Raw genomic sequence first — 9,214 nt, 5'->3', positions numbered from 1 at the left:
ACCTACTCCCGACTTCTATGGGAGAAGCATCTCTATCCCTGCCATTGGAGCAAACAACTTTGAGCTTAAGCCTCAATTAGTTTCTCTAATGCAACAGAATTGCAATTTCCATGGACTTCCATTGGAAGATCCTCATCAGTTTTTAGCTGAGTTCTTGCAAATCTGTGACACAGTCAAGACTAATGGGGTTGACCCTGAGGTCTATAGACTGATGCTATTCCCTTTTGCTGTAAGAGACAGAGCTAGAATATGGTTGGACTCTCAACCTAAAGAAAGCCTGGACTCTTGGGAAAAGCTAGTCAATGCCTTCTTGGCAAAGTTCTTTCCACCTCAAAAATTGAGTAAGCTTAGAGTGGAAGTCCAAACCTTCAGACAGAAGGATGGAGAATCCCTCTATGAAGCTTGGGAAAGATACAAACAATTAATCAGAAAATGTCCTTCAGACATGCTTTCTGAATGAAGCATCATAGGTATTTTCTATGATGGTCTCTCTGAACTATCCAAGATGTCTTTGGATAGCTCTGCTGGAGGATCTCTTCATCTGAAGAAGACGCCTACAGAGGCTCAAGAGCTAATTGAAATAACCAATTCATGTACACTTCTGAAAGAAATCCTGTGAACAATGGGACAAGTCAGAAGAAAGGAGTTCTTGAGATTGACAGTCTGAATGCCATATTGGCTCAGAACAAGATATTGACTCAACAAGTCAATTTGATTTCTCAAAGTCTGTCTGGAATGCAAAATGCACCTGGCAGTACTAAGGAAGCTTCATCTGAGGAAGAAGCTTATGATCCAGAGAATCCTTCAATGGAAGAGGTGAATTACCTAGGAGAACCCTATGGAAACACCTACAATTCTTCATGGAGAAATCAAATTTCTCATGGAAGAATCAAGAGAGACCTCAACAAGGTTTCAATAACAATAATGGTGGAAGAAACAGGTTTAGCAATGGCAAGCCTTTTCCATCATCTTCTCAGCAACAGACAGAGAGTTCTAAGCAGAATACTTCTGACTTAGCAACAATGGTCTCTGATCTAATAAAGATCACTCAAAGTTTCATGACTGAAACAAGGTCCTCCATTAGGAATTTGGAAGGACAAGTGGGTCAGCTGAGTAAGAAAGTTACTGAACTCCCTCTTAGTACTCTCCCAAGTAATACAGAAGAAAATCCAAAAGGAGAGTGCAAAGCCATAAACATGGCCGAATATGGAGAGGAAAGAGAGGAGGAGGACGCCACTGAGGAAGACCTCAATGGGCGTGTACCAATCTCCTCTGAGTTCCTCAATGAGGAACCATGGGAATCTGAGGCTCAAAATGAGACCATAGAGATTCCATTGGACTTACTTCTGCCTTTCATGAGCTTTGATGAGTATTCTCCCTCTGAAGAGGATGAGTATGTCACTGAAGAGCAAGTTGCTAAATACCTTGGAGCAATCATGAAGCTAAATGACAAGTTATTTGGAAATGAGACTTGGGAAGATGAACCTCCCTTGCTCACCAAAGAACTGGATGACTTGTCTAGGCAGAAATTGCCTCAAAAGAGACAAGATCCTGGGAAGTGCATGGATGAATCCATCATCCTTGGCAGACCCTTCCTAGCCACAGCAAAGGCTGTGATTAATGTTGATGGAGGTGAACTGATCATTCAAGTGAATGAAGAATCCTATGTGTTTAAGGCTCAAGGATATCCCTCTGTCACCATGGAGAGGAAGCTTGAAGAGCTTCCCTCAAATCAGAGCCAAGCAGAGCCCCCACAGTCGAACTCTAAGTTTGGTGTTGGGAGGCCACAACCAAACTCTAAGTTTGGTGTTGAACCCCCACATTCAAACTCTAAGTTTGGTGTTGGGAGGTTCCAACATTGCTCTGATCATTTATGAGGCTCCATGAGAGCCATCTGTCAAGCTACTGACATTAAAGAAGCGCTTGTTGGGAGGCAACCCAATGTTTTATAATTAACTATTTCCTTTTGTTATTTTATCCTTTTTGTAGGTTGATGATCATAAGAAGTCACAAAATCAATGAAAAAAGCAAAAACAGAATGAAAAACAGGAAGAAAAATAGCACACCCTGGAGGAAGAACTCACTGGCGTTTAAACGCCAGTGAGGCTAGCAGTTGGGCGTTTAACGCCCAGTCTGGCACCATTCTGGGCGTTTAACGCCAGAAAGGGGCACCAGACTGGCGTTAAACGCCAGGAATGGGCACCAGCCCGGCGTTTAACGCCAGAATTGGCTCAAAACGTGATTTTTGATGCCATTTGGTGCAGGGATGACTTTTCCTTGACACCTAAGGATCTGTGGACCTCACAGGATCCCCACAAACCCCTCACCTATCAAATCCCATCTCTCTTCTTCTTCACCCATTCACCAATCACCTCAACATCTCTTTCTCTTCACCACTCACATCCATCCTTCATAAAACACCACTTCTTCCCCTCTTTGGCCGAACACAAAGCCACTCCCTTCTTCCTCATTTCTTCTTCTTCTACCCTCTTCTTTCTTCTTTTGCTCGAGGACGAGCAAACCTTTTAAGTTTGGTGTGGTAAAAGCATTGCTTTTTGTTTTTCCATAACCATTTATGGCATCCAAAGCCGGTTCAACTGAGAAGGCATGACCTCAAGCCCATCACTAAGAAGAAGATGGAGCAAACAAGAGACCCCTCTCATCAAGAAATCCCTAAGATACTTCAAGGGATGCACTTTCCTTCACAAGACTATTGGGAGCAAGTAAACACCTCCCTAGGAGAATTAAGTTCCAACATGGGACAACTGAGGGTGGAGCATCAAGAACACTCCATCATCCTTCATGAAATTAGAGAAGATCAAAGAATCATGAGGGAGGAGCAACAAAGACAAGGAAGAGACATTGAGGAGCTCAAGCACTCCATAGGATCTTCAAGAGAAAGAAAGAGCCGCCATCACTAAGGTGGACCCGTTCTTTAATCTCCTTGTTCTTTATTTTTCTGTTTTTCGAATTTTAGTGCTTTATGTTTATCCATGTTTGTGTCTTATGATCATTAGTGTCTTAGTGTCTATGCCTTAAAGCTATGAATATGAATCCATCACCTTTCTTAAATGAAAACTGTTTTTAATCAAAAGAACAAGAAGTACAGGATTTCAAATTCATCTTTAAAACTAGCTTAATTAGCTTGATGTGGTGACAATACTCTTTGTTTTCTGAATGTATGCTTAAACAGTGCATATGTCTTTTGAATTTGTGGTTCATGAATGTTAAAATTGTTGGCTCTTGAAAGAATGATGAAAAAGGAGACATGTTACTGAGGATCTGAAAATCATAAAAATGATTCTTGAAGCAAGAAAAAAGCAGTGAATACAAAAAAAAAAGAGAGAAAAAGAAGGAGAAAAACGAAAAAAAGGGAGAAAGAGAAAAAGAAAGAAAAAGAAAGAAATAAAGTTATGATCCAAGGCAATAAGAGTGTGCTTAAGAACCCTGGACACCTCTAATTGGGGACTTTAGCAAAGCTGAGTCACAATCTGAAAAGGTTCACCCAATTATGTGTCTGTGGCATGTATGTATCCGGTGGTAATACTGGAAGACAGAGTGCTTTGGGCCACGGCCAAGACTCAATAAGTAGCTGTGTTCAAGAATCATCATACTTAACTAGGAGAATCAATAACACTATCTGGATTCTGAGTTCCTAAAGAAGCCAATCATTCTGAATTTCAAAGGATAAAGTGAGATGCCAAAACTGTTCGGAGGCAAAAAGCTACTAGTCCCGCTCATCTAATTTGGAGCTAAGTTCATTGATAATTTGGAGTCTATAGTATATTCTCTTCTTTTTATCTTATTTGATTTTCAGTGCTTGGGGACAAGCAACAATTTAAGTTTGGTGTTGTGATGAGCGGATAATTTGTACGCTTTTTGGCATTGTTTTTAGTATGTTTTTGGTAGTTTTAGTTAAGTTTTATATTTTTATTAGTTTTTAGTTAAATTCACTTTTCTGGACTTTACTATGAGTTTGTGTGTTTTTCTGTGATTTCAGGTATTTTCTGGCTGAAATTGAGGGATCTGAGCAAAAATCTGATCCAGAGACTCAAAAGGACTGCAGATGCTGTTGGATTCTGACCTCCCTGCACTCGAAGTGGATTTTCTGGAGCTACAGAAGCCCAATTGGCGCGCTCTTAACGGCGTTGGAAAGTAGACATCCTGGGCTTTCCAGCAATATATAATAGTTCATACTTTGCCCAAGATTTGATGGTCCAAACCGGCGTTCAAAGTCACCCTCAGAAATTCCAGCGTTAAACGCCGGAACTGGCACCTAAATGGGAGTTAAACGCCCAAACTGGCATAAAAGCTGGAGTTAAACGCCAAGAAGAGTCTCTACACGAAATTCTTCATTGCTCAGCCCAAGCACACACCAAGTGGGCCCGGAAGTGGATTTTTATGTCATTACTCACCTTTGTACACCTTAGGCTACTAGTTTTCTATATATAGAACCTTTTACTATTGTATTTCATCTTTGGATGTTTTTGATCCTTTGATCATTGGGAGGCTGGCCTCACGGCCATGCCTAGACCTTGTTCTTATGTATTTTCAACGGTGGAGTTTCTACACACCATAGATTAAGGTGTGGAGCTCTGCTGTACCTCGAGTATTAATGCAATTACTATTGTTCTTCCATCAATTCCACTTGTTCTTTATCCAAGATATCACTTGTTCTTCAACATGATGAAGGTGATGATGACGCCCATCACCATTCTCACCCATGAACAAGGTGACTGACAACCATTCTGTTCTACACGCATCTGAGGCTTCGTGAATATCTCTTGGATTCTTCGGAGTCTCGTGGTAAAGGCAGGACTTGATGGCAGCATTCAAGAGAATCCGGAAGGTCTAACCTTGTCTGTGGTATTCTGAGTAGGATTCAATGACTGAATGACTGTGACGTGCTTCAAACCTGTACCTACTGGGCGTTAGTGACAGACGCAAAAGAGTTATTCTATTCCGGTAGGGGAGGGAACCAAACCGGTGATTGGCAGCACTGTGACAGAGTGTGTGCATTAGCTTTCACTGCGCGGATGGGAGGTAGCTGCTGACAACAGTGAAACCCTACACGAGCTTGCCATGGAAAGGAGTAAGAAGGATTAGATGAAGGCAGTAGGAAAGCAGAGAGACGGAAGGGAAGGCATCTTCATACACTTGTCTGAAGCTCTTACACCAATGATATACATAAGTATCTCTATCTTTATCTTTATGCTTTATTCGTTTATCACTCTACCCATTCGAGTCTGCCTGACTGAGATTACAAGGTGACCATAGCTGCTTCATACCAACAATCTCCGTGGATCGACCTTACTCACGTAAGGTATTACTTGGACGACCCAGTGCACTTGCTGGTTAGTTGTGCGAAGTTGTAGTGATTGCAATTTCGTGCACCAACAAGTCATCCAGTTCTTTGGTGAGCAAAGGAGGTTCGTTCTCCCAAGTCTCATTACCAAATAACTTGTCATTTAGCTTCATGATTGCTCCAAGGTACTTAGCAAACTTGCTTCAGTGACATATTCATCTTCTTCAGAGGAAGAATACTCATCAGAGCTCATGAATGGCAGAAGTAAATCCAATGGAATCTCTGTGGTCTCAGTGTGAGCCTCAGATTCCCATGGTTCCTCATTAGGGAACTCATTGGAGGCCAGTGGACGTCCATTGAGGTCTTTCTCAGTGGCGTTCACTGCCTCTTCCTCCTCTCCTAGTTCGGCCATGTTGATGACCTTGCACTCTCCTTTTGGATTCTCTTCTGTATTGCTTGGAAGAGTACTAGGAGGGAGTTCAGCAATTTTCTTGCTCAGCTGACCCACTTGTGCCTCCAAATTCCTAATGGAAGACCTTGTTTCAGTCATGAAACTTTGAGTGGTTTTGATTAGATCAGAGACCATGGTTGCTAAGTCAGAGTGTTTCTGCTTAGAATTCTCTACTGTTGCTGAGAAGATGATGGAAAAGGCTTGCCATTGCTAAACCTGTTTCTTCCACCATTATTATTGTTGAAACCTTGTTGAGGTCACTGTTGATCCTTCCATGAGAGATTTGGATGATTTCTCCATGAAGAATTATAGGTGTTTCCATAGGGTTCTCCCATGTAATTCACCTCTTCTATTGAAGGATTCTCAGGATCATAAGCTTCTTCTTCAGATGAAGCATCCTTAGTGCTGCCTGGTGCAGCTTGCATTCCAGACAGACTTTGAGAAATCATATTGACTTGCTGAGTCAATATTTTATTCTGAGCCAATATGGCATTCAGAGTATCAATCTCAAGAACTCCTTTCTTCTGATTCGTCCCATTGTTCACAGGATTCCTTTCAGAAGTGTACATGAATTGGTTATTTGCAACCATTTCAATGAGCTCTTGAGCTTCTGTAGGCGTCTTCTTCAGATGAAGAGATCCTCCAGCAGAACTATCCAATGACATCTTGGACAGTTTAGACAGACCATCATAGAAGATACCTATGATACTCCATTCAGAAAGCATGTCAGAGGGACACTTTCTGATCAATTGTTTGTATCTTTCCCAAGCTTCATAGAGGGATTCACCTTCCTTCTGTCTGAAGGTTTGGACTTCCACTCTAAGCTTACTCAATTTTTTGAGGTGGAAAGAACTTTGCCAAGAAGGCATTGACTAGCTTTTCCCAAGAGTTCAGGCTTTCTTTAAGTTGTGAGTCCAACTATATCCTAGCTCTGTCTCTTACAGCAAAAGGGAATAGCATAAGTCTGTAGACCTCAGGGTCAACCCCATTAGTCTTGACAGTGTCACAGATTTGTAAGAACTCAGCTAAAAACTGATGAGGATCTTCCAATGGAAGTCTATGGAACTTGCAATTCTGTTGCATTAGAGAAACTAATTGAGGCTTAAGCTCAAAGTTGTTTGCTCCATTAGCAGGGATAGAGATGCTTCTCCCATAGAAGTCAGGAGTAGGTGCAGTAAAGTCACCCAGCACCTTTCTTGCATTGTTGGCATTGTTGTTATTTTCGGCTGCCATGGGTTCTTCTTCTTTGAAGATTTCTGTTGGATCCTCTATAGAGAGTTGTGCCTTAGCTTCTCTTAGCTTTCGCTTCAAGGTCCTTTCAGGTTCAGGGTCAGCCTCAACAAGAATGCTTTTGTCTTTGCTCCTGCTCATATGAAAGAGAAGAAAACAAGAAAATATGGAATCCTCTATGTCATAGTATAGAGATTCCTTGAGGTGTCAGAGGAAAAGAAAAATAGAAGGAAGAAGTAGAAGAATTCGAACTTATCAAGAGAGATGGAGTTCGAATTGTTCATTGAGGAGGAGTGTTAGTCCATAAATAGAAGGATGTGATAAGAGGGGAAGAAATTTTTGAAAATTAAGTAAAAGATTTTAAAAACATTTTGAAAAAAACTTGTTGATTTTCGAAAACTAAGAGTGGAAAAGAAATCAAGTGATTTTTGAAAAAGATTTTGAAATTAGAAATTCAAAAGATATGATTGAAAACTATTTTGAAAAAGATGTGATTAAAAAGATATGATTTAAAAGTTATGATTTTAAAAAGATGTGATTGAGAATATATGATTTGAAAAACAATTAAAAAAAGATTTGATTTTGAAAATTAATGACTTGGCTAACAAGGAAAGATATGATTCAAACATTAAAGCTTTCTCAACAAAAAAGGCAACAAACTTGAAATGTTGAATCAAATCATTAATTGTTAGCAAGTATCTTTAAAGATGGAAAGAAATTGATTTTGAAAAAGATTTTATTGAAAAGATTTGATTTGAAAAAGATTTGATTTTGAAAAGATTTTGAAAACTTGAAAAAAAAATTTGCATTAAAAACAAAATCTTCCCTCTTGTGCCATCTTGGCGATAAACGCCCAGAATGGTATCCATTCTGGCGTTTAACGCCCAAAACACTACCCTTTTGGGCGTTAAACGCCCAACCAGGCACCCTGGCTGGCGTTTAAACGCCAGTTTGCCTTTCTCACTGGGCGTTTTGAACGCCCAGCTTTTTCTGTGTAATTCCTCTGCTGCATGTTCTGAATCTTCAATTCTCTGTATTATTGACTTGAAAAGACACAAATTAAAAAATTTTTTGGATTTTTAATGATGAGGAATAATCAAAATGCAACTAAAATCAAATAACAATGCATGCAAGACACCAAACTTAGCAGTTTGTATACTACTAACACTAACAAAATGAGAATGCATATGAGAAACAATAAAACACTCAAGTCAAGAGAATTTAAAGATCAGATTAATGAAATCATCAAGAACATCTTGAAGATCACTTAAGACACATAAATGAATGCAAGAAGAACAGAAACATGCAATTGACACTAAACTTAACATGAGACACTAGACTCAACAAGAAACATACAATATTTTTGGTTTTTATGATTTTGTAATTTTTTTGGATTTTTCAAAAATTAAGTGGAAAAGAAAAGAAAGATATCATAATTCTTAATGAGAATTCCAGGAATCATGCAATGTTAGTCTAACGCTTTAGTCTAAAGGAATTAGACATGGCTAGCCAAGCTTCAGCAGGACATTACATTCAAGAGCTAAATTGATGAGAATCAATCAGCTTTGGTGATGTGGTGGATGAAATTGTGATTCATTCTTTTCACTTCAACAATCCCAGGTAATGGCTCCAAAAACTTGGTGTCAATGCCATGGTTCACAACTTCGCACAACTAACCAGCAAGTGCACTGGGTCGTCCAAGTAATACCTTACGTGAGTAAGGGTCGATCCCACGGAGATTGTTGGTATGAAGCAAGCTATGGTAATCTTGTAAATCTCAGTCAGGCGGATAATAAATGGTTATGGAGTTTTCGAATAATAATAATAAATAAACAGAAAATAAAGATAAAAATACTTATGTAGATCATCGATGGGAATTTCAGATAGGCGTATGAAGATATTGTGCTCCTTCTAAATCTCTGCTTTCCTACTGCCTTCATCTAATCCTTCTTACTCCTTTCCATGGCAAGCTGTATGTAGGGCATCACCGTTGTCAATGGCTACATCCCATCCTCTCAGTGAAAAAGGTCCAAATGCTCTGTCACGGCACGACTAATCATCTGTCGGTTCTCGATCATGTTAGAATAGAATTCCTTGATTCTTTTGCGTTTGTCATCACGCCCAACAATCGCGAGTTTAAAGCTCGTCACAGTCATTCAATCCCGGAATCCTACTTGGAATACCACAGACAAGGTTTAGACTTTCTGGATTCTCATGAATGCCGCCAT

At 39.9% G+C, this 9,214-nt stretch overlaps 1 non-coding gene across 1 annotated transcript; it reads right to left on the bottom strand.

Moving 5' to 3' along the window:
* Positions 1-343: 343 nt before the first annotated feature.
* On the bottom strand, positions 344-451 carry LOC130963782 (small nucleolar RNA R71). Its single transcript, XR_009079901.1, has one exon. It is a non-coding gene; the product is annotated as a small nucleolar RNA R71 (small nucleolar RNA).
* Positions 452-9,214: the final 8,763 nt, after the last annotated feature.

This window comes from Arachis stenosperma, chromosome 2 (genome assembly GCF_014773155.1).
Source record: "Arachis stenosperma cultivar V10309 chromosome 2, arast.V10309.gnm1.PFL2, whole genome shotgun sequence".
Taxonomy (NCBI): domain Eukaryota; kingdom Viridiplantae; phylum Streptophyta; class Magnoliopsida; order Fabales; family Fabaceae; genus Arachis; species Arachis stenosperma.
The sequence above is the reverse complement of the archived record's forward strand: the minus strand, read 5'-3'. Positions and strand labels throughout refer to the sequence as shown.